The 24384-nt window shown below is 47.4% G+C and overlaps 3 long non-coding RNA genes across 3 annotated transcripts; all 3 read right to left on the bottom strand.

Moving 5' to 3' along the window:
- Positions 1-370: 370 nt before the first annotated feature.
- LOC115252705 (uncharacterized) lies at positions 371-3199 on the bottom strand. Its single transcript, XR_003891026.1, has 2 exons — positions 3165-3199; positions 371-1720 (listed from the first exon to the last, which is right to left on the bottom strand). It is a non-coding gene; the product is annotated as an uncharacterized lncRNA (long non-coding RNA).
- A 747-nt stretch (positions 3200-3946) lies between these two features.
- LOC115252699 (uncharacterized) lies at positions 3947-9354 on the bottom strand. The gene is made up of 2 exons (XR_003891020.1): positions 4341-9354; positions 3947-4264 (listed from the first exon to the last, which is right to left on the bottom strand). It is a non-coding gene; the product is annotated as an uncharacterized lncRNA (long non-coding RNA).
- Positions 9355-20219: 10865 nt separating this feature from the next.
- On the bottom strand, positions 20220-22553 carry LOC115252701 (uncharacterized). The gene is made up of 3 exons (XR_003891022.1): positions 22533-22553; positions 20884-21051; positions 20220-20280 (listed from the first exon to the last, which is right to left on the bottom strand). It is a non-coding gene; the product is annotated as an uncharacterized lncRNA (long non-coding RNA).
- Positions 22554-24384: the final 1831 nt, after the last annotated feature.

Here is a 24384-nt window from a genome sequence, read left to right as displayed (position 1 = left end):
ATGACAGGATGTGGTTTCAGCCTGTGGTTTCAGACATACTGTCCAAACAGCAAAAAGTCATCATCTCCAGGACTTGAAGGCCAGACTTTTGACACTTTTGCAGACTTTCAAAGGGCTGTGGACATTCTTCTGGGACCTCATTTCCAGGTGTAAGCAAAGAAAATTGGAGTGTTTTATTGACTGCACTTGACAATAAATGCTTCTTTGTACTTGACAATAAAGGCTTCTTTGAATACAATGCACATGTCTCATTTGTATTCTTTCACGCACGGGGACGACTTTCCAGTCCACACCCGAGACATGCAGGACCTTGAGGCCGTTAAAAAACTAATAAAATAAGGCTGTCGACAGGTCATGGCCACAGCTTTTGCATTTTTATTTTGTAGCACTCATTGGGAAATTAAGTGTTCTTGCTCTTCAGTGTCACCTGGGTGGGGCCACCTCTCTTTAATCAGTCAGTGCTTTATTCATTTCCAAACGTAGGACGCCTCCATTTCCAAGACACCTGGCAAAGTCTTCTGGGCCACCACAATGTAGGAACCTGCAAGGGACCAATGACAGCATCATCACTGTTTTTCTTGCACGACAAATGTTATTCCTCAACTACAGCAAGCAACAACAGGCCTATCTTCCCTTTATTTATCTTCCCTCCGCCATCTTTTCAATTTCTCGAGGCAGAAATCACAGGACACATGTGGAGCATCTCCTAATGTGGCACCAGGCTGGCTGCATTGCGGCCTTACAGAAGTAAAGGCATGCACAGAATAGATACGCAGGCTTCAGACACTACAGTGGGCAATATTCCTTAAAGCTCTAGAGGTGAAGCCTGCATTTGCCACCAAGGTCATTGCATGCTGCACCATTCTGCACAATGTGTGCTTGTGGAATGGTGACAGCATGGAACCCTCAGAAGAGGCACTTGGGTCAGATGACATTGGTCAAATGCAGCCAGACCTGCAATGTGGAGAGCAAATTCGGAGCAGACTGACTGCTGCCCTGTCAGCACCAACCCACCTCCCACCAGCTCTCTATGAACATGATTGCATTTAGGACTGGTCTTTATAATCCAGAATTTTGGAGCTTGACGTCTGTTCAACCTGGCTGCCATCATAAAGTCTTTTTTCTGGCAGGTTCCATTAAATTTGAATATTTTTTGGGTTCCATTTTTGTAAATATGTATTTCAAAATCATAATAGGATAAATGCAACTTGTTTATATATATGCAAGTGTGTGTTTTTGTAAATAGTTTTGGTTTCAAAATCAAAAAATTGTACCAATTAAATTTAAACTTTGAATAAAGCATTTGTTATCAACCATATGATGCCAAGAAAGCAATTTAATACATTCTTTTTTACATTTTGTCTACCAGTTTCTCTAAGAGATTTAAAAGTCTCTCCTCCCTGGCTTCCTCTCGTGTCACCCTTTCCTCGGCCCTCTCCAGCAGCTCCAGGACCCTATCGCACCGCTGGCGCTGGCGTGGTGCTGGCCCTGGTTCCTCCTCCTCTGTCCCTGACTCTCCATCAGGTCTATCTGGGACTGAATCTGGGGAGCCTGACTCAGAAAATGAATGGCTCTTCCCCCAGGCTGAGGCAATGAGGCATGGGGGCCGAATGGAGGGCCTGCCACCTATTGCCTGATCCATGAGAGGGAACTATTTCCACTTGTCAGCAGTGACCTCCCCAGATTCAGTGCCAGATCCTGTTGGTGGTCTCCGAAGCTCCTACAAACAGGGAATAAGCAAATAATTCAAACAGTAATGCTACATTTGCTATAACTATTAGTCCGTCACATTTAGACCAAATTTAAAACAATTATTACAAACCTTGTAGGTTTTTTTAAGGTTCTCCCATGTTTTTGCTGCTCGTGCTGGAGTCAGCATTCCATTCAGGCCAATTTTACAGTGGCCGAGAGGTGCAAAACACTTTTACAAGCGGATGAAACAAATTTACAAATGACGAAACACTTTTACAAGCGGCTGAAACAAATTTACAAGTAACATTTTCTACTGGAAAGGGAATTACCGACCCTTGGTACGGTTGGGCCAATGGATGCGTTCCGTCGGTACAGTTGGTAATACCCTTTCCGTAAGAAAAAGCAGCCGGCAGAAAACAAATTTACAAGTTACTTTTCTTACGGAAAAGGTATTACCAACTTACTTTTTCAGCCGGAAAGGGAATTACCATCATTTGAATCGAAAGCGGGTACGGACTTCATCGTGACGCAGGATGGACGACATGCAAGTGGCCTTTTGCCCGTTTTGTGGCAAACATTTGAGCAGGTTGACGCCGATTTGTGGTTTCTGTGGTCGGTCTTTGGCATTTTTAAATGCCGCAGCCCAGACTGAAGAACCAGCCGTACCGGGGACGTCTCAACAGCCTGTTAATGCTAAGCAAAGTTAGTGTAGCATAGCCGTCGCTATCTGAAGTACGTACAACGTGAATCAGCTGTACCATTGGTTAGCGGCTGCTAACTTTCTAACTGAAGAAAAGAAGGACATTGTGGCAGACTACGTCCGATGGTATGTTATTGACCGCAACTCATCTGTAATTGACAGGTAAGTTAAATTTGCATTTGTTTTTTTGTCGTTCCACCCACCCCCCAAAAATGAAATTTGCTTGAAATGTCTCATGGCATGTATATCTATGTGTTAGTTGGCACTACACAGCAGTGAAAGTGTTTGTGTTCACGTTGTAGATTCAAAGATGGCCTTTCAGCCCTTCAGTTTCTGACAGCACTACAGCAACACCCTTCTTTGCTGACCCCAGTTCTGTGCCACTCTGAAAAGCGACTCACTGGCTTTGACATTGAGACTCTTTACACCTGACGTCAGCTCTGCAGGGAGCAACAGGAGACAAAAAGAAAGTGTAATCTTGGCGTACTGGGCAGACTATCTCCTTGGCTGTGAAGGTTTGTTTTGTTTTTTGTTATAACTACCATGTACTGTATATCTACCTGAACATTTTTTCTTTGCAGAGGGCGAGGCTTCTGTGTCTGTGAAAGACGTTTTTGTTACGAGCGGTTGTATCAGGACCCGAAAGCAGGCAGAACACAGTGGCGTATCGTTTTCCAAGAAGCTTTATTAAAGTTTATAGAACGTTGAGCAACTCAAAAAGGCGTGGAGACCACGACTCAGTTCTTCATCAAAACAGGGAATGTAAACTTACGACAAAAATCCCGAGCGGGGTCAAAAGCAGTCCACGAAGGATAAAGACAAACAATAATCCGATAACCGGGTTCAAAAGTTATCCACGAAGAAAAAGTCTCACGATAGTCCAGGAGGGTATAGCCGGGGTATTCCGAAACAGACAAGACACGCCAACGCTGGCCACCCGTGAGAACAGTCCATAAATAGGTGGCTTGATTACCGATCATCTGCAGGTGCACCAGTCCCCGGCACCACCTGCGGCTGAGGCATGGCTCCACCACGCCCCCCGCAGGAGAAACCCTGCAAAAGAGTTCCCAAAAACTGGGAACCAGACAGTTTTGATGTTTGCCACAGGGCTGACATCACTTCCTCCTTCTTGGTTGGAACCGTTGCCAAAAATTGAGTTCCTGGATGGCTCTCCAATGTCAAATACTTGTTCTAACTTGTTGAAATTACCACTCCTGGATTCCTACAGTGTGTTTAAGGCACAAATGGACTTTGGAATTCAGAATAGTCCAGGATTTGGCTGTTTATGAGCCATATTGGACTCAAAAAATGTTTATTGTTCTGCTGTTATGCCGTTGTCATTGGTGCACCTAAAGGTGCAGTTCCAAGTGTTTTGATGTTAAAGTAAGAGGCCGTTAAGTGATGTTAAAGATGTGTTTTGTTGCAAAGTAAGAGGCTGTTTTGTTTTTTGTTTTATTTGGGGGGGGGGGGGGGGGTCATCATTCTGAAACTGTGTTCTGTTCATGAAACAGTAGTTCACGATTTTATCTATTTAAAAAAAAAGGAAATCCATGCTCATTACTACGCATTATGTTTATTCATATTTCACACTTTTAAATAATGATGCTGCAGGTGACAAATTAAGACACTTTGTGTACAAGTTACACCTTTATAATGTCTTTTCAATCATAGCTGAGTAATTTCTTTTAGTTTCAGATACAGCACAGTTGTAGACTGCCAGTCCTCTGCCTTCTGTAAATGATTGCTCTGCATGGCCAAGTCCAGGTACTCCTGCATGTTTGCATCCCCACATGGAGCTCTTGTCAGGGGAGCCTCAGGAAAAGCATCCAGTTGAGTCTGTTCGATTTGAAATCCACAGTCTCTGGAGTCAACCTATGTTACACAGAAGATATTATTATATTTATTTGAAAAACAAAATTACTGCAGACAATCTACCATCAAATATTACCGGTGTGGTAAGTAGTAGAGCTCATTGGGCACTCCTCCTGGACATGATGCTGTTTTGGAGGGCTGGACCCTGTGGCTGTACCACAATCAGGATGTTGTTGTCATTAGCACTCACGGTTACAGCTGCAGCTGGCAGGAGTTTAAATGTGGAAAAATGAGCATTTTGTTAGCGGATGCTCTGCAGGAGAAGCTACGTTTCAGCGGCCCTGCGTGTTCCATCAGTCAGGGACATTTGAATCGATGCTTTTTCAGCTCCCCACAATCAAGAGTTTGCACAGGGATGTTTCTTATTTCTAGGTGCTCCTGGGAGGCGCCATGTGCTCAATAATGTGAATTGTAAAAGGGTGACAAGCAATTTTTTTGGCTTCAAAGACTTGGCAACGCCTCAGTGGAATTTAAATGACTTTAAATTTCCACAGGTTGCATTTATGGACTCGCTGCGCAGAGAATGAAGGAATATTATGCCATCAAAGAGGGTAATTTTTCCAATTATATGCACTCCGGTCATGCACATTTGAATACAGCTGAATGTTTTTATGGTTTTCAGGCTGGCGGGGAAGCGTTCTTGGCGTCTCCTCTCCTCTGGAGGTGTCGCGTGGGGGGGGGGGGGGGGGGGCCGACCATCCCTTGCTTTCCTATCACCCTCCTCCGGGTTGTGAACATATTGCCGCTGGTGGGCCGCCAGGGTCGGGGCGGCGCAGCTCTGCCCTCGTTCTGCTGAGAGACGCAGCTGGCCCGGCCGGCGTTCGCACAGCCCGAGCCGCACAATCAATCAAGTCGGAATTTCATTAATTTCCTACGGAGGTGAGCAGCCAGGGAAGGCGAGCGCGCCAGCCAAGAAACATCTGGACACGGCGCCGCTCCACGTGGCCGCCGGGCTTGGGCGAGGAGGCCGTTCCAGCGTCCCCTCCGTTATTATTCATCATCCTTCGGCCTGCCAAGAGCGCGCGGGTCAGAAGTTTGTTGTTGGGTTTTCCTCATGATGGAACAAACATCCCAGCAGGACCCAGGCTAACTTAGCGCTAAGCCTTGTCGGTCAGCGAGGGCAGCTGCTGTGCGCTTCACGTCTTTGAAATTGTTGTGACGTCCTGGCGGAGTCTGAGCTCCTCACAGGCGCCGCAGCCTTTATGAAAACACACAAATATCGTTCCTGTTTTGTTGGTCATTCCGACAAATCCACGTGTGTGTAGAGCTGTCGGAGGGACGCTGATGTTTGGAGGCCCCCCTCCGATGATACAAATCTGCTTTGTATCATCACGCAACTCCCTCCCGCTGGCGTTGTCGGGCTAAATGTTCAAAGGCAGCAGAACGCAGCGACGGGGGGGAAATATTAAACTTGCACCGCAAACTTCAAAGCCACTTCAAAAGCTTCTTCATGCTTCAGCGCCTAATCCTCAAAGTGCTCCCCGGGATTGCACTGATAGCACCGCCGTGTCTAGCAGGCACAAACATCCTGGTCACCGCCGCTGAGGTGTGGGGCGCAGAGAAAGGAAGAGATGAAAACAGAAAACTAATTAGTCCAAGTCTCGTCCTTTCCCTGCGTCAAACACAAAAGCCCCCGACGGAACGTCCGGTAATTCCCGACGCCACCGGGGCGATGGAGCGGTCACTGCGGGCAGCAGGCAGACAAGGAGGCAAGGTTCCGAATTTCTGCTCAGCCTGAAGGTTCCGACTCCTCCCCCTCGACTCAAATATGGACAGATTAGGTGGAACTGGGTGTGTTTCTGTTCTGTCACTGGATGAGGAGCTTCGGAAGTGCCGACTTGCTGTTGCTTTAGCCACGAGAGCAGAAAAACACGCCGTTTCCTTCTGGATTAATGTGATCTTTTGAAGACAGAAGATGCAATTCTGGCAAATATGAGTTTCACCCCTCTTCACTCCGCAGGTGTCCGGGAGATTTGGATTCACTGAGTCGGGAGTTCAGCGAGCAGACGTGTTATGTTGATGGCACTCAGCAAGCTCGCCGTCCGGCAGGAGGAGCAGACGTGGGCAGACCGTCAACACAATCAGACCGACTGAGGGGAAAAGCTCCAATGAAACATCCGAGGGGACTCAAACTTGACCAGGAGGGTGCAGCTAGCTGCACACAGGTGCACCACATTAGGGGGGGGCAGCCGCAGACCACAGACAGGAAGTTCAAGCCAATAAAAGACACAGACAACAACTACAACACAACAAAAACATGAGATAGAGACGAAAGAAAGCATGAACTGCCTCATATACCCGACGTGCCAACGTGTAACTAAGTACAAACACGTAGAAACGTCTGAATCGCCACCAAAATGGGATCATTCCTGCCATCGGATTCAATAATTCCCTCCAGGGACGCCTGCAGCTCTCCCACCTTCACCAGAGTCATTTTCAGAGGAGATTTGATTTGATTTTTTTATACCTTTAAATGAATTTCAAGTACTTTCCACACCGACTGAATGCAAACGTGGGGCCGGTTGGACAGACAGCTGTGGGACCCGGCAGCGTTTACGTGGAGATACGAGTAGTGACGAGAAGATCCTGGACCCCGGACTGGTGGACACCGAGGCAGCTCAGTGGGGGATGGCAGATTAAATCTGATATATAAATATATACAGTATTGATAGAGTGCAGAGCTCAAGGATTTAATGTCTCTGGCTCATTGAACATTAATGACATGGCAGAAACCTGCACTCAGACACTGAGCCGCGCTTGTATCCCCCCTCGCGCTCTGAGAGGTTAATGCAACTTTTATTACAGATGCCGTCTTCAGCTGTATGTGTCCCGCACAGGCAGACAAGCAGAGCTGCTCACGCTCCAGGGTCCTTTTCTTAATATGGCAGCGCTTTAAATGCACCTTTATTCTGCGGGAACCACTCCGGAGCTGCTTTGCACTTTCTTTTCCTGCCAATAAAGGTAAAGAGTAAACATGGGAGAAATCAGCAGAGCTGATCCAACACAAACATCTGTCACCGCGGCAACCCCGACACAAGCTAATAACGCTGCTCACTGCTGCTAATACCGCCCAGAAATGGCTACATTAGCCACATGATTGGTCGGCATTTGCCGTTGCTGCGGTAGAATGTTGGAATTTCATCCAAAACTGAAGGAAAAGAAGAGCGTTGCTGCAAATCTGAACCTTTGGTTTCGTCCAAAACAGCTGAATTTGTGACTTTACAGGACAATTTCAGCAGACCAGGACTTCTTTACGTTTCCATTCACAACAAAATGACGGGTCATTTTACCGTCGCGCTGCTCTTTGAAGCACACGTTGTCTTTCTGCGTAACTGTGAAGCTAAAGGAGCGCTGCAGAGCGCGTTTTCTACGTGGTGATGTGAAGGATAAACGTCGACGCTAAAGTGAAGCTCTCACATCCAAACATCTCAGCTCAGCTCTTTCACAGCAGCCAGGTTGGGCTGACCCGTTTTAACCCTCCACAACAGCGGCGAGATCGTCAGAGATAGAAAATCCGTCACCTTCCGAAGGAAAACACTCACGATTCAGCGTTCCTTTATGCTAACGCTGAAGGCTGCTGCTGCTTCGACACGACAGAATCTCCTTTCTGCTGATGCTCTCTGTCCGTGGTGCTGAACACCAGAACCAGGACCGGTTTACAGGTCCACCCCTGTGGGCCTGACCTGTAGAAACAGGCCCGAGGGGCACCTATCTCCCCCTAGAGGAGGGCAAGTGTCACTACACCATATCTGACCGCCGCCGATGCTACTTTTGGTGAGTGCGATGCTACACAACGCTCATAATCTGTGGCAGCTAGCAGCGCAGCGGCAGAGATCGCCTCCCCTCCACCTCATTTGCTAACAAATATCAGCGAATACCCGGTGCGCCGCTGATCGCACCAGACAGGAAAGTAATATCGATGCATTAGCGTCTGACTGCAGTTGTCAGAGGGAATGCAGCGCGGGCTGGCGTAGCGCACAGCGCTGTAGACAACTGTCACCATGCATTCATCACGGCGCCGGTCGCCACACCGTTCCCACCTTAAGCACTGGCTAAATTAATCACTCTCCCCGTCACATCCAAGCCTCCGGGAGGAGCGGCGCCAAAGGCTTTACGGTCTCCGAGGAATTCGCTGGGTGTCCGTGATAAAACCTCCCTTCAAGCGCTGCGTGTTTCCCTTCCTTTCTTGCCCCGTTAAGGCCTGTTAAGTTGGCAGGTTCGCTACTGTAACGTTTTTAAATCTCATTTAGCATTCCGCCTCAGCGCCACCTCGACCACCGCGGCTGTAAACCAGAGCCGACGGCCGGCGCTTCGCCACGCCAGACGTGCCGGCGCGTGATTATCGACGCCTGAAGGCGTTCGGGACCGAAGCGACTGCGCGATTCCGGAAGCTAACGGAACATCTGGAAGCGAAGCAGATGCTCGCTAACAGGAGGGAGGGGCCGCGCGGCGGCGTGACATCACACCTTTTACACTAGATGGCACATTTACGCCAATTTATCACGTTACAGCCGACGCGCAAATCAAGCCGGCGTAGGTGGACTACGCTCACACGTGCACGGATCCAGCCTGGCGCCGCTCGTCAGTCACACGGTGCGTCTGGGAGGGGCCCTGGAAGGTCACCAGACCGGCCTTTATGAACATGTGAAATTAGACGCATCGATCACGCCGAGCTCGGCTCGCTAGCGCAGGGACGCCGCGCAAGGAAAATATGCTAAACTCCACCCGGCTCCACGGCCGATAAGTCGGATCAGAGTGGGAACAGGAAACGCGGGGGAGCAGAGGCCTCGCGTTGCCTCGGGCCACGAGGAGCCAATCAGAAGCTGGGCTCCAAAACACGAGGGCGCTGGGTTCAACACGCAGAAAAGAAGGAAGGAGCCTCCCTGCGAGCTGTGGCACCGCCTCACACTTCCCTGTTTTGGGCCGACGTTTTGGGCCAGATCAGACGGCTCGTTTCAGACACGCAAACACACACAAGCAGACGGACGGAACTCATTCACTTTATTGAGGCGACGGGCGGATTCGTGTTCTTTCATCAGCGTTTCCTCCAGGAGTCTGCAGAAATAGTGCAGGATATTTTAATCAAGAACAAAGGGAGCGTGCACGCGGAAGTGTGCGCGGATCTAATGCTCGTTCCATTAAACGGGATACGTTGACAAGTCTGGAGCTCCTGCTGGAAGGATTATATAGAATAATGGTCTGAATGTCCTTGGCAGCCTCCCTGTGTTGCTGCTCATATCAGCACGATTCTGCTGCTGGTTTTAAACGGAGGCGTCGCGCCCAAAACCACAACGTGCACGTGCAGAGGGGAGACGCCGCTAAGACGCGATGCACGTGGAGTCATGAGATGCGGCGACCACATCAGGACCTTCGCCTCCGTTAGCGCTTACATTAGCATCACGGGCGCTTCAGCGGGACGCCGCCAGGTTAAATCCGGCGCCGGGATCATGGATTTGGACCTTGTTGGTCGTTTTTTCCTCCCCTCACTCGCTTCTATTTCAGCATCAAATGACCTTTAATGCCGACTCAACATCCCTCAGCCGGCAGCTTTAATTGGGAAACCATGATTCCATCCACCCATTAGCTCCGACCTCCTCGCCTCCTCCCGCTCGCAGGGGGCCGCAGCTGATCTTTGACGTTAGCCGGGTCGCCCCCGGAGTCTGGACCGGTTCATCACCGGCCTGACACACACACACACACACACACACACACACACACACACACACACACACACACACACACAGAGACCAGTTAATTGTCTGCCACCAATTAACGGGCCGGTCTTTGGAGCGCTGGGGAACCCAGAGCTGCTCCGCCACGCCTGAAGTTTCCTTCTTTTCTGGCAAATTGCTCAGTTTCCAATCCATGTTGCTTTCCTCTCCCTCTCCGCCTCCTCGGGGACCCTCCGGGGAATGTTTCGCAGCTCATTTTTGCCACCATTTCGCCCTTTTAGAGCATTTTGAGCAACAGGCAACGACAACCTGGAGCAGCTTCTGTCGTCAACGCGTCGGGCGGCTTCTTCTTTTTTTCCACTCGCCATTACACTTCGCAGCTCATCGTCATCTCCGGCAGGTTTCCAACTCTAAATGGGTTTTCAGACGCTTTTAAACACCAGGATGACGTCACAGACGAATGCGGCCAATCAGGGAGCAGAAGAAGAAGACCAAGCCAATGAGTTGAACCAGTTTTTCAACAGGTTTGACTCTAGCTCCCCCTCCCCCAGCTGTCCCAATATTCCTCTGGATAACAATGGGTCCCCTTCACACCTCCCAGAGCCCCTAACACCTCTGCCAACTTCTTCCCCCTCCCCCCTGCTGACACCCTACATGGATCCCAGCATGTCACCCATCCCCCCGACAGGACTATCCTTCACGTCTGGCCAGGTGAGGAGAGAGCTGGAGAGGCTCAACCAGAGAAAGGAGAAAGAAACCATTTTAATACATCTGATTTCTCCGTTGCGGAACCACAGGTGTGGTCAAAGTCACGGTCACAATCTCTTCTTCAACAGTGGTTCATTTCACAGCTGAGCGCAGCGGCACTGAAGCCACCAAAGATGCATGTTTAATGTGTTCCTCGCAGAACGTCTGCTGAAACCACTAAATTAGCTCAGAAGAAGCCCGCTTGTTGGGTGTCGGTGACGGGGTGTGAGGCTTATCTCCTCCTGGTTGGATTTATGGAGGGTTTTACAGGCAGGAACGCCTTTTTGGGCGCTGCGCTAGCTCCTGCTTCAGGGAGCAGAAGCTGTCACCTGACAGTGGAAACGTGACCTTAATCTGCAGGACAGGACTCGTCAGCAGGACATGATAATGGTCCAAATAACAAAAAAATGATCTCTTGTGTTACACACGGAAGAATAAAACGCTCTGCAACTTCTGTTCAAGCTGTGAACTGCTCGCTCCTCAGAACGGGGGGGGGGGGGTCCAACTCTCAGGCTGTGCCAGCGTGCACGTGGGACTTGTCCCCCTGCTGCAAGACCATAAAGTTTGCCTGCTTTTTTAAATCAGACGCTTCCTGGTTGGAATTGTTAGCAGAGAATTCGCCTGCAGGATGCTAGCGTCCAGTGCTGTCCTGTGCTACGCTAGCTCCTGACGGTGATGTGGCTCGTGAAAGGATTAAACGAGCGGTGTGTGTGTGTGTGTGTGGGGGGGGGGGGGTCTAGTGGCCGTACTCTGCCATCCGATTCTGCAGCCGCCAATAGCTGAGCGGGCCCGCGCCGCCTTTGGCGTCCACGGCGGTCTCACCTTAAACATGCGGGTGGGGGGGCGGGGGCCTCTTTCAGACTGTCGCCTGCTCTTGTCCCCGCCGCCTGCCCGGGTGTAATGAATGGCTGCTGTGACGCCGCTGGCAGGTGAGCCCTGCAGCGAGCCGACTGGCGCCCAGCCGCAGCTTTGTGCCGCTGGGCTCTGGGCATTAAAATGCAGAGCTTTGTGCTGAAGGACGCAGGTTACAGCGACATGATTTATGCACGAGCGCTTCCAGATACTATCCTCCAATAAAAGCTTGCAAAGTGCTCTTTACGGCCCGAGTTTGGCTCATTGGAAAGAAGATAAAGTCGATTCATCAATTGGCGTTTACAGGTGGGGAATGCACATGTGCGGAGGATCAAAGGAGATCAAAGCAGCGCGCACGTCCTGCCTCCGACACCTTCATGCTACCTGCTCCGCTTCGCAGCGCCGGGAAAAAGAGCCCGACTGCGACAGGAACGCCACGCGTGCACGTCGGGGAGTTGTAGCCCGAATGCTAACAACATGAATATTACAGATCCTTTCAAAATGGAGGCATCGCACACAAGAGGCTCAGCCTGCGTCTAATTAGCACTCTCAGATTCTCCTCCAGCCACCCGGACGAGTCCGTTTTCTCCACAGTTTTCCGAAAAAAAAAAGAAAAAGGAATCGGAACGTGAAAACTGACGAAAGCGAAGCAGCCTTGTTTGTGTTTTACGCCTTCGAAAAGTTCCTGTTGAACAAAAGGAGCCGTTCGTTAAACACGCCGAGCGCCCGTCGCCGGCAGATTTGGCAAAATTGGTCGTGTCGCTAAGCTAGCGAAGAACATCTGCATATATGGAGGCTCCCGCAGCAAAGAAACACATCATTAAATATAACACATACAGAGCAGCACGCACACCGACGCACGGCGGAGGAAGAGCTGCCGCTTCCAACATCAATTTGCCACCATATTCTGTGGCTCAGGTGGTTACCATAGCGACACAGAGGTCAAAGTGTCCTCGGGAATATATCCGGAACCCGAAACGTTCCGCGTAGCGACAGAGGGAAAGGCCGAACGCTCTTAGACGACACTCAAACGGCCGCCGTTTATTCGGATTAATTAGGCTAGCTTCGTAATCTGGGACTGATGACATCACCTGGAGATCAAAGCGGCAGATTAATGCGAGACGTGCTGAGATCGCGTCCCGGTAAAGAGGTAATTAGGCCCGACTGCGACCCTCCTGCCCCGCCGGGGCAACTGCGTTTTGAATACGAACCACGACCAGAGTGACCGGCACAGATAGGACGTAGCATCTGTAGCTAGCAACTGTGGTCGTATCAGAAGAAAGGGGTTGGACTCCACCATGTTAGACCCTCCCTATTAGTAATAAGTGATTAGAGAAACAAAGGTAAAACCTTTAGCCTGTTGAGAATTTAGCCTAGCATTAACAGCTAAGGTCATCTCTATAGTCAGCTAGGATCACCCTCGCTAGACCTGGCGAGGGCTAATTAAGTGAAACCCTTTTTTGCAGTTAAATTGATGCGAGTCAAATCTCGACAACATTTTAGGTGATCCGTACAGATGCTACGAACGAGACGCAGGCTAACGCCTTTAACGTTCATCAACAACACGCGCGAATGTGAAGAATCTGCAGAACTTTTACCACGAACAGCTTCTCTGAACCGTTAATAGCTCGCCATGCCGGTGACCTTTGACCCAGCTGGGAGTCCAGCCTCCAAACCTCGTTGCTATGGAGTGACGATGCTAACTCGTGAAGCCGGTTGGCTGTAGTTTGGTGTAATCACGGTGCCCTGAGCAGCAACTGTCAGGCTAAAAGAAGACGAGAGACGGATGAAAATAGATATTTTTGACGTAACTTTTGTGACATTTCCTTTGAACAAAGGAGCGGCTGGCGTCTGGAGCCGGAGCTACGCTAATGCTAAAAGGTTTTTGTCTGCTCAGATCTGACCTTTGCCCAAAATCTGTGCGTCAAAATGACAAAAGGAATCATATTCAGAGTGAAAGCTGCCGTCTGTGCCGAATCTACGTGCGCATTTAACTCTTTTCGACTTTCTTCAGCTTCTACTTTGTGATGGAATCATCCCTGAAATCATCAAAGAGCATCAAAGCGGCGAGCAAGCGCGTTCTGATCGGCTGGAGCGAGTGTCTGTCTTAGGCTATTAAGTGTAAACTTATGGATTAAACCCGTTCATTTATCATTCCTTTCATGTTGACGTCGTTCTCTTTCTCATCTTGAAGAAGAAAAATCAAAGAAGAAAAAAAACAAAAAAAAACCAACAGCATAAAATACATGAAAGCTAATTAGCTGTTTTCCTGGAGCTGGAGCTTTGCTAGCTTATTAAGTTACAATTAAAGTCACAAGAACTTGAGCTCGTCAGGAAATCGGGGTCACGTCGAGGTCAGAAAGGGGAAAAACTGTCTCCGGAAAAGCTCCGGCTGCCGGTGGCGGAGCCGGAAGAGGTGTGAAGGTTTCCGACGATTATCATCGAGGGTCCAGAGATGCCGGCTCACAGAGAGAGCTGCCTCGGAACGGGAGGGAAAGCTTCACGGAGGCCGAGAGGACGGTCCGATAAGGCGTCTTCAGTCCTTGCCAGGGCTTCCTCTGTGCTGGAGGAGTAATCATAAAAGGCAGGAACAGAGAAGGTTCGGGAAGAGTCGCCCTTTTATTCCAGCCAAGACAAAATAGAAGCATCCGTCCAGCCGCTAGCGCTCAAAACCCCTGGAAGTTTAGGAATTATTAATGGCATTAAGCCTTAAGGAAGCTGAAGCCTGGGACAAACCCACGTTTCCCTTTTTTTTCCCTTGAAAAAATGGTGATGCAGCAGATGAGCGGGAGTTGACTGGCTACCACCAGCCATGTCTCAATGTCTCCAGCCCATAGTGTGGATTCTTTACGAGATCAGACAGCAGCTTCACTCCTGAATCCTGCAGCTGGTTCTGACTCAGGTCCAGTTCTCTGAGATGGGAGGGATTGGACCTCAGCGCCGAGGCCAGAGAGCCACAGCTGATCTCTGATAAGCTGCAGTTAAACAATCTGAAAAATGCAGGATGAGGTTATACGGTGCAGGTCTGCATGTTATCTGCGTCAGTACTAAACCTACGTTAGTTCTTAGTTGGGTCAGACCTGAATTCACGATATTCCAAGGAATGTTTTTAATGTGGTGCATCACAGCAGTGTTGAGAACAGCCTCACTTCACCATCTTAGCAGCTGGTATATAGGTAGAAAAATGAAGACTGACCTGAGCCTCTCCAGTTTACAGTTTGGACTCTCCAGTCCAGAACAGAGCCGCTTCACTCCTGAATCCTGCAACGTGTTGAAGCTCAGGTCCAGAACCCTCAGATGGGAGAGGTTGGACTTCAGAGCTGAGGCCACAGAATCACAGCTGGTCTCTGATAAACTGCAGCCCAATAGTCTAAAATAACAATTATTTTGAGAGAAGACAAATAAAAATCAAACATGGAAACATTTATTGTCTAACTAGTTACACCTGGGAAAGTACTGGATCATCTCTGACTGACCTGAGAGTCTCCAGCTCACAGAGAGGATCCTGGAGAAAACCACAGAGCAGCTTCACTCCTGGATCCTTCAGCTGGTTCCCACTCAGGTCCAGAACCCTCAGATAGGAGGGATTGGACCTCAGCGCCGAGGCCAGAGAGTCACAGCTGATCTCTGATAAACTGCAGTTAATCAATCTGAAAAATGCAGGATGAGGTTATACGGTGCAGGTCTGCATGTTATCTGCGTCAGTACTAAACCTACGTTAGTTCTTAGTTGGGTCAGACCTGAATTCACGATATTCCAAGGAATTTTTTTAATGTGGTGCATCACAGCAGTGTTGAGAACAGCCTCACTTCACCATCTTAGCAGCTGGTATATAGGTAGAAAAATGAAGACTGACCTGAGCCTCTCCAGTTTACAGTTTGGACTCTCCAGTCCAGAACAGAGCCGCTTCACTCCTGAATCCTGCAACGGGTTGTCGCTCAGGTCCAGAACCCTCAGATGGGAGAGGTTGGACTTCAGAGCTGAGGCCACATAATCACAGCTGGTCTCTGATAAACTGCAGTGTCTCAGCCTGGAAAAGGAATAAATGGGGCAAATAAAAACACATTTCTAAATCTGAAAATGAAGAGAAAAGCAGAAAATGTAAAGAAATTTAGAAAAGACCAACAGAGGCCTCCTGACCTGAGCGTCTCCAGTCTGCAGTTTGGATGCATCATTGCAGAAGACAGTAACTTTACGTCGGCATCTGTCAGGCTTTGGTTCCAGCTTAAGCTCAGCTCCCGTAGATGAGAAGGGTTTGACGTCATTGCTGAGGCCACAACTTCCCAATGACTCTTTGAAAGAACATCACCAGCCAGTCTGTTGTATATGAAACAAAAATAGTGAGTCAAACTTTGGGATTTCTCATCAACTTATCTGAGAATCTACCTCAACACAAATGTAGCTCATTTCAAAGCTAAATTCAACACCGTAGAGCAACAGTTTGAACGACCATCAGATCTGAAATGCAACTGAATTATTCTCAACATTTGTCTTATTTTAGAACAGCTCATAATTACTCAATATTTTAAATGATTATAGCAAATGGTTTAAAGAAACGTGCATCTTTTTATCTGTCTATCGGCTCTTTGGATATTTTGCATTTCATCCAATTTGTACGATGGTGCGTCAAGTCTTAATTCAGCGATCCGATCGATGACATCAGAGTCTCTGGTTGCATCGATTGCCCTCAGCTTCTGTTATATCTGCCTGTTTCCCTTCAAATCATTTTCACTGCACCTTTTGTTGCTAGTGATGAAGTTGCCACCTAACGGGTGTGGAAAGGGTCAAACAACTTTGTGGGTCACATAAAGGCTCCAAACGGAACCGCCACAAAGACCTAAAACACCCATTTAAACCAACGAGGCCGGCTGTTTTTACGTTGAACAAATGAAGCAAAATAGTCACGTGTCATTAGTTAAAATGTGTTTTTCTGTCGTTAGAATACGATGTAAACAAACAAACAAAAGTTATTAATGACATGACAGTAATTTCATGATAGTCAGTTAACTTGTGGCTCCTATTATTCCTGCCTTATGTTGGTTTGTCTGGATTGACCTTTGAACTTATATCCAGCCAGTGTTGAACATTTCTGGATGAATTGTTGTTGTTTTTAATTTATGGACGCTGCAATGGAGATAAAGAATTGAAGGAATGACCACTGGAGGGGGTATTGCTACCTGACATGATCCACTCGCTTGATTTAAACGCCGATGTCCGGCCCTAAAAATCTTTACTTACTCGACCTTCCTGCAGTTCCTCACAGCTGGAATCAGGCGACGTCGTCCCTCCTCTGAGGTGTTGTACTGCCGCAGGTTCAGCTCATCCAGAACCTCCTCTGACATCTGCAGCAGGTAGGCCAGAGCTGAACAGTGGATCTCTGACAGTTCCCTCTCTGATTTCTTCTCTGACTTCAGGAACTCTTGGATCTCCTGATGGACTGACTGATCCTTCATCTCCATCAGACAGTGGAAGATGTTGATGCTTCTGTCTGGGGAGATTTCATCACTGTTCACCTCCTTCAGGTTGTTGAGGACCTTCTGGATGGTTTCTGGGTGGCTCTCCATCTGATCCAACAGTCCACCCAGGATCCTCTGATTGGACTTCAGAGAGAGACCATGAAGGAAGCGAACAAACAAGTCCAGGTGGCCATTTTCACTTTTGAGAGATTTCATTAGTGCTCTCCTGAGGAAGTCATCAAGAGATGTGACTGGATCGTTATTATACAACCCAACAAACCAGGAAAAGCGGATTGGTTCAGAATATTCTAGGAACTTATTTATAACCGCTGTGTCTTTCCTGGTGTAACGGTGGAACATGAAGACGGCAGCCAGAAACTCCTGAACGCTCAGATGAACAAAGCAGTAGACTGATTTCTGGAAGATCACACTCTCTCTCTTGAAGATCTCTGTACAAACTCCTGAGTACACCGACACCTCGGAGACGTCCAGTCCACATCGCTCCAGGTCTTCTGAGTAGAACATGATGTTTCCTTTCTCCAGATGTTCAAACGCCAGCCGACCCAACTTCAGAAGGAGTTTTTTATCAGCCTTAGTCAGTTTCTCTGGTCTCTGCTTTCCTCCATACTTCTGCTTCTTCCTCTTTATCTGAACCCTCAGGAAGTGTGAGTAGAGGTCAGTCAGGGTTTGGGGCAGCTCTCCTCTCTGGTCTCTGGTCATCATGTCCTCCAGAACTATAGCAGTGATCCAGCAGAAAACTGGGATCAGACACATGATGTGGAGGCTCCTGGAGGCCTTGATGTGTGAGATGATTCTCTTGGACAGATCTTCATCACTGAACCTCCTCCTGAAGTACTCCTCCTTCTGGGAGTCAGTGAAGCCTCGTACTTCTGTGATCCTGTCAACACACGAGGGAGGAATCTGATGGGCTGCTGCAGGTCTGGAGGTGATCCAGATGAGAGCTGAGGGAAGCAGGTTCCCCTGGATGAGGTTCACCAGGAGCACGTCAACTGACGATACTTGTGTGACATCAGAGATGACCTGATGCTTGTTGAAACCCAGTGAAAATCTGCTTTCATCCAGGCCATCAAAGATGAACAGAAGTTTCCAGACAGTCAGATCTTCTGCTCTGATCTTCTGTAATGTTGGATGGAAAACATGAAGCAGTGAGAGAAGACTGTGCTGCTCATCTCTGATCAAGTTCAGCTCCCTGCATGAGAGCGGAAGCACCAGACTGATGTCTTGGTTCTCCAAACCTTCTGCCCAGTCCAGACTGAACTTCTGCACTGAGAAGGTTTTTCCAACGCCGGCGACACCGTTGGTCAGAACCACTCTGATGTGTCTCTGTTGCTCAGATAAGACTTTGAAGATGTCCTGGCACTTGATTGGAGTGTCCTGGATGTTCTTCTTGGAGGTTCTCTCAAGCTGTCTCACCTCATGTTGTGTGTCCACCTCCTCACTTTGTCCCTCAGTGATGTAGAGCTCAGTGTAGATCTTGTTCAGCAGGGTTCCACTTCCTGCTTCATGAGTTCCTTCAGTCACATGTTCACATCTTCTCTTCAGACTCATCTTATGACCTTCTATCACCTCCTGCAGTTCACCACCCTCTGAAACAAACAATCTTTTAAATCCTTTTACAATTGTCATCTACAGCAGTAACACAGATGTCCTCAACTGGAAAATATTCTGTCATGTTTGAATGATAGAAGCAACAGTCGGGTCATGACCCATCTCACTGTCAGTTTGAAATGTTATGTCTTCTTATGTACACCTATTCTTTTATTTCATTGGGTTTCAGTGTAATTTAGTCTATAACAACCATTTCCATGTCTTCCAAGAGTTTGCTTGGACTAAACAGCTGGTAAAAGCTGGATGATATTTAGAAAAACACATCAAACCTTCTCCAAACACATCATACTCAGCAGACCCATTGTCCTGTAAAGGTCACCTGCCTTCAGCTCTTTAACACTTTCCAGAACTAAATGACTAAATGTTGCTAAATACTGTCTAAGCATTTAGGAAGGTCTGAAGAGGGTCCAGGGGTTCCAGTGGAACCAAACAAGAGCTCTCTGGATCTTCTCTTGCACATTGTAAATACACAAGTTGTTCCTTTATTCCGACCCAAAAGTATCTTATTAATACAAATGTACGAGCTTACGTGAGACGCTGTTGTTCAGGTCGGCGGTCTGCAGTTCAGTTCTCCGTTTCTTTTCACCCTCGGGACAGGAGGAATCTCCAATGGAAGCAGACCGTTTCTGACACCTGTCAAAAATGGGAATAGTGGTTATACATGTCTACTGGGCGTTAGCAATGCCTAAGAAAGGCTGCGTTCACTTCTACTTTCAGTTTGCTCTGACAGTTGAAGATTGAATGAACACTGAGCAAAAAATATAAAGTTATTTACGTTCTAACAAGCTCGTTTAGTTGGAGAAAAGTGTCTTTGATCTAAGTGTTTAGTGGCTTTTCTTCATTGTGAATTTATGTTAAAAATAAAAGTGCCAAATCAGGAATATAAACTCATAGAATAGAACAAAAGTTCTCCATTTATGGTCCAAATACAGTAGTCTGGTCTCTGAAACTGATCATTAAATAGCACAGAGGTCACGCGTATTCAAAAGCTTATTTCAACCATTTAGAAATGACTGATATTGTTGTCTATGGGTTTATTAGAACCAGGAGCCTTAAAAATAGACTTTTTAATGAATTTTCATGACATGTGGTGGAACAGTGTGGCAGAACAAGCTGCACAGACCTGCCATGTCTTACCCATCCGTATCTAAATGGAGAGCTGGAGCACTCTGCAATGATAGATATTGTTGGGAAACTTTAAAATATATGCCTAGGAATTTTTGTGAGATGATGTTAACCCATGTAGGAGAAATGACCAGTTAAAAACACAAGCAATTTTCAGTTTTAAAAGATTTACCACACTAAAATTAACATGGGAGTTAATGGGAGCGAACACCTGACATGTTGGTGCACCGTTTCATTTTAAGGACCTGATGAATTTCATTTTTCACGATGGTGGAGGCTAATACCTACAAAATGATGTTTTGTATGGTTGTGAAATGTTCTAAGGCAGAGTTATGTGGTTCAGAAAACCTTACTTTAAAGGTGAGCCTTGAGGTCTGATACCAAAGTTTAAAGGGTGCCACACAAACACATCATCACGCTTTAGTTTTCTTACATTTTCTCTGAACTTCTGAAGGTTATTGGTACATCTTTGGACCGGTCACTCTTCAGGGACACCCAGCTGGGCACTGTGGACTCTGCTCTGTCCTCGTCCATCCTGAGGAAACATCAGAAATAGTGATGAGACTGTGATGAAGGTAAATAATCTGGAGAGGTTGTAGTTAAATAATCCCAATTCACTGCATTTTTATCAAACAGGAACATTTCTAATCCATTCTGGATAACAACTGAATCAATAAATCAGTGATGTCTCTGTATAATTTTCATGTTTTCAGAGTTTAAGCTGCTTTTTTTAACTGTTCCCTGCAGTGAGAAAAGAACTGGCACCTTTTCCAGCCCCTCATCCTGCAGCACTGAATGTGCTCTAAAGTTCTTTCCAGAGCAAACGTCTCTGCACTTGCAGCAACATGTTGTAGTCATGGATCCGTGAGGAGAACCGGATACAGGAAACGCCCCCACTTTGATCCCAAAACCCAACTGGTGGCCAACGGTGGTCCGGCAACGACGGGGACGCTGGTCCATCGGGCCCACAACACTGGTTTTCCACAGGCCAACATGGTGAAAGGACTGTGCACCGTTTCATTTTAAAGAGCTGATGAATTTCATTTTTCACGATAGTGGAGGCTAATACCTACAAAATGATGTTTTGTATGGTTGTGAAATGTTCTAAGGCAGAGTTATGTGGTTCAGAAAACCTTACTTTAAAGGTGAGCCTTGAGGTCCAATACCGAAGTTGTAAGGGTGCTCTTTGGACCTGTCGCTCTTCATGGACACACAGCTGGACACTACGGACTTTGCTCTCTCTTCCTCTTCCATCACACATTCGCTCATTTTTAAATGTGAGTCTAAACGGTTAAGCAGGAACAGTCTGCTGACACAGAAAAGAAGATTAAAGAACATGATTCTCAGTATGAAGACAAGCAGAGGTCTGTCCAATGACGTATTGTCGGCTCATTCACATCCAAATCTATTATATGATGTCACCCTGTACATCATACAGGCCACATATATATTGGAAAACAGTTTTGGGACATCTTAAAAGTTTACACCATGTTAAATATAAAATAGTTGTGGAAAAAATGTTTCTCCTGGGTGTTTCAGAAGGTGCGGTGGCATTAGACGGACGCACACAAATACAAATGAAATCATTTTTTATCTGGTTATGGTTTACGAGAAAACCTAAATTCTTTCAAGATGTCAGTTCTCAACATTAAATTCAACAAATAAGATGAGAATGCATTCAAAACTAAACAGAAATACGTCATCACATCATCAAAGTGGGTCAAATGCAGCATCATCTTCTGTCATCTCAGACAGGATTCCAAGAAGAGGATCTTCATTTTCAACAACGCACCTTGACATCTCATCATGGCTCGTCTGTCAGATTACAAGCAGCTTTTTTTGATCAGGCGCATCATGTTTCTCACCAACACATGATGGTGCTGGAAAAAACATTTGTAGCCTGACCTAGAGGTCAAAACTCTGCATGGCGTGCACAGCTACTAGTTGCAGCTGGTGGTTGTGGCGGAGGAGATCCCAAACATATCTAGCAAGCTTGTTTTGGAGCAGAGCTTGTCCACCACCTCTGACCCCACTCATCACAGAAGTCCCACCATATCCATGGCCAGGTGTGTTGGCAGCATTGGAGCCAGCCTCAGGAAAAAGGTGTGTCAATATCTCAGAAGTGATGATCAAGTTGCCACGACCCAACAGAAGTCAAGCAACCCAACATGCTGAATAGAATAGATGACACACAGCAAAGGGCAAAAAACACCCAATTCTGCTCAGACTAATCTGATCTGACCACATGTACAGGACCAAAAATATGAAAACACCATGGGTTTAGGTTTCCTTTCGTTTTCTTGACTGCTTCATTCAAAACAGAACACATTTCATAAATCCATAATAACAAATTCATATTCCACAAAGACCCAGTTGTCAAAACAATAAAATGGAATGCCTTGATCTCTCCCTCTTTCCATACTCTCCTTTTTTAAATAAAGGATTGATTGTCCCCCTGGTGGAGGGACAAAGAGAGGAGGCTAAAACTGTCGCGTTTGTGTCCCTCTTTCCGTGGATTTTTCCACTAACTGCAAATAATATTGTGACTTATTGTGAGTATTAAAATGTGCTTCCTCAACCTCTAAAATGTTGGCTCAGGGTTAGCGGAAAACGCAGTTAGAGGAAACACGCTACAAAGTTTGATCATCCGTCACAACATTCCCGTCGACCAGCCGCAATGTGCGTCCGAAACACGCGCACGCTCATTGCGAACACGCAGCTTATTAAGCCGCATCTCGCAGCGGAACATTGATTCGAGACGACAGCAGTGAAAGAACCAAATGCTACCTGAATATTAGAGGTTTTCCATCAGGGCTCGGTCACTCAAGATGGAGCCCGAAGTTGAGAACTTTCACTTCCGCTTCTTCTTCCTCTACACGTCACGTGTTTGTGTTTTGATCGCGTCATATCCAGCACAAGCGCCTCTCTTCAGAACAATTTGGTCCACGTTTGAACTGAAATACTGGGAAACAACTGGAGTTCGTCTGACAGATGTTCGTTTTTGGCTGCGGAATCAAACTGGGTCAACTTTTTGATCTATAGGATCCCCTCTGGTTCAAAGTGTCCCCTATAGGATATTGACAGTACTGACCTTTTGGGGGCTGCACACACCTCTTAATGGTGACGGCACCAACGGAGCTGATCCAGTTGTCATCAGCTGGCCAGTCTGACTCCAGCTCATTAGGGGAAATTTGCTGATCTGGAGGAGAAGCTTTCAAAACTTGACGGGCTGGGGGGGAATGACTGTAATTTGGGAATCAGCGTGCCAATTTTATTTTTAATCAGAATAATTTAGAATAATTTCAACAGGATATTTTCAAATTGTTGAAAAGTGCTCTCAGCTCATAAAAAGACTTGGGCAAGAGTTTGAGAACAGGTTTTGGGACCTGGATCAGCTTGAGCCATGTGTGTCCTTCATTTCTAACCCTTTCATGAACGTGGACATATCATGCATTGCTCAGCAGTTCAGTGCAACCTTCAGCCTGGATGCTGCACAGATGCTAATTGAAATTGGAACATTGTGAAATGAGCTGCAGCTCAAAGCCTCTCAGGCTGCACCAAACTTTTGGTGCCTTGTTGACACAGAAAAGTACAGTGGTGTATGTACAGCAGCTATGGAGGTTGCAAGCCTTTTTGGTTCGACCTCTCTTTGTGAATCAGCCTTTTCTGACAGGAACTTCATCAAGAACCAACACAGAACAGGCCTCCCTGATGCACATCTGCCAGACTCACTCAGAGCTGCACTGTCAAGTTCCCCACCAGAGGACAACACACTGGTAACCGCAGCAACGCCAGGCTTCCCCCCAACGGACAAAGAAACGGACACCAGATTTGGTGTCTCCTTCAGGATTTGTTAAATGTGTTTGTAAAATGGAACAATTGTTTATGTTAAAATGTTCATGCGGCGTTTATTCATGTGCTTTTCAAATTGTTCCAACTTGGGCCGACCGACCTAATTAGCTCAGTGATTACGCTTGCTGGGACGAGATCTTCCGCCTAAGTGATGAGACTAATCTGAGCGAATATTTCGAATCCGTGTCTGCAATTAAGGTCATTTACATATGTAATGCGTCTGCTCGATGACTTAATTATGTTTGTATTCCCCGGTGATGTCATTGACAGGTGTCTTTTGGAACATTGCAGAATCGGAGCCGAGCAGATGTCCCGGAACGTTCCGAGTGTCCAGATTGTTGCCGCGAGGACGTAAACAGTGGCTGAGCGGAGCTGTCGGAGACACGCGCCGACCGACAGAAGGAGACGTTTCCTCGCGTTTGTGCATAAGAAGCAATGATGCAATCACGCTAATGTTGGCGGCAACGGAAGCACAGCTAGCTAAAATGGTAACTTTCACCTTCTGCCGCCCTCAATTTCTTTTGTGGTCACGGAGGCCACGTGCCAGGGCGCCACCTGTCACAGAAGACAACCCTGGAAGAGGGTTCTCAGGGATGGTTTCTGCCGCTAACCTACAGTAGCCTAGCTAATATGTCCTCGTGTCTGAGCCTAATTTAGCCTAACTCTCCCATCTGGACATGTGCCACCTCTGGCACAGTTGCCATTTTTGCATCTTCCGGGGGCTTGGCCTCGCGGTCACGCGTCGGTCGACATTACGTGTAAATAACGCTAAAACTGGTCGGGCAGA

Source organism: Takifugu rubripes, chromosome 15 (assembly GCF_901000725.2).
Source record: "Takifugu rubripes chromosome 15, fTakRub1.2, whole genome shotgun sequence".
Lineage (NCBI taxonomy): Eukaryota > Metazoa > Chordata > Actinopteri > Tetraodontiformes > Tetraodontidae > Takifugu > Takifugu rubripes.
This window is presented reverse-complemented; position numbering and strand designations above follow the sequence as displayed.